This window comes from Salarias fasciatus, unplaced genomic scaffold (genome assembly GCF_902148845.1).
Source record: "Salarias fasciatus unplaced genomic scaffold, fSalaFa1.1, whole genome shotgun sequence".
Lineage (NCBI taxonomy): Eukaryota > Metazoa > Chordata > Actinopteri > Blenniiformes > Blenniidae > Salarias > Salarias fasciatus.
In genome coordinates this window covers 6397-7500 of record NW_021941309.1, presented here as the reverse complement: position 1 = coordinate 7500, position 1104 = coordinate 6397, and the positions used below count along the sequence as shown (strand labels likewise).

The 1104-nt window shown below is 51.0% G+C and overlaps 1 long non-coding RNA gene across 1 annotated transcript in view; it reads right to left on the bottom strand.

Moving 5' to 3' along the window:
- The window catches only part of LOC115384777 (uncharacterized), a 2782-nt gene extending 1958 nt beyond the window's left edge, over window positions 1-824 (bottom strand). Inside the window, exons 1-2 of the long non-coding RNA XR_003930956.1 lie at window positions 759-824; window positions 448-522 (exon numbers count right to left, since the gene is read on the bottom strand). This is a non-coding gene — a long non-coding RNA (uncharacterized LOC115384777). The remainder of the gene's footprint in view (window positions 1-447; window positions 523-758) is intronic.
- Window positions 825-1104: the final 280 nt, after the last annotated feature.

Genomic DNA, 1104 nt, shown 5'->3' with positions numbered 1-1104 from the left:
CATTCAAATTCCCTCCATTTATTTACGGAGCGTACTGTGAAGTTTGGAATGCCGTCACGTTTCAGACGCTTCAGAACACGTGAAGCTTTCTGACGTGTGGAAGAGGGCACGCCGCACTTCTGTTCTCTTCATTGTGGCGATTTGCACTTTAAATAAATCTGAAACTGTTGATGAAGAAACAGGCTGACTGGTTCTTTGTTCAACATTTACAGGAGAAGAAGACCTTGGAACAATCATCGCTAATTCAATCGCAATTAGGTTATTTCCCAAAATCCTTCAGCCCTAAATGGTCCGGTCCAGTCCGGTCTGGTCCAGTCCGGTCTGGTCCAGTCCGGTCCGGTCCAGTCCGGTCTGGTCCGGTCTGGTCCGTCCTCTCCGTTCTACATGTGGACGTTTGACTGACGGAGCTGGGATGTACAGCGCCACCAGGCGGCCAGGAGGACTCACCGCTGTCCTGCTCTGACTCCGCCTCTCCTGGCTGCAGATGTTCAGGAACAGCTGGCCGTCCTCAGATGACATCATCTACACACACACACACACACACACACACACACACACACACACACACACACACACACACACACACACACACACACACCACAGCAAAGAGACAGACAGAGACAGAGACACGTGCAAGCACAACAAAGAGACAGACAGACGGACGGACGGACGGACGTCAGTTGCGTCAGTTGCGTCAGTTGCGTCAGCTGTGGTCCACGACGGACGTTTTGAAAGAAAAAGTAGAAATAGAAACTCACGCGACACTCCACTGGTCTCCAGCACGCGCCTCAGGTCTTTTCCTGCTGCGTCACCGTGACCCCGCCTCCTCAAAGCACGCTACGTGATGACGTCACGTCCGTCTTAAAGGAGCCCGCCGCTTTAATTCAGGTGATTTCTGATTGGCTGCTCTACTTTTAGAGGCCGGTTCCTCATTTCTGAACCGGCGGAGCAGAGGTTCTGAGTTCTGTTACGAATGAAATTTAAACTGAAAGTAGAAAACAGTCTGTACTGGTGGAATGAAGCATGAAGCACACCACTCACAACATCTGGTTCTTCAAGTAGCACACCACTCAGAACATCTGGTTCTTCAAGCAGCACACCACT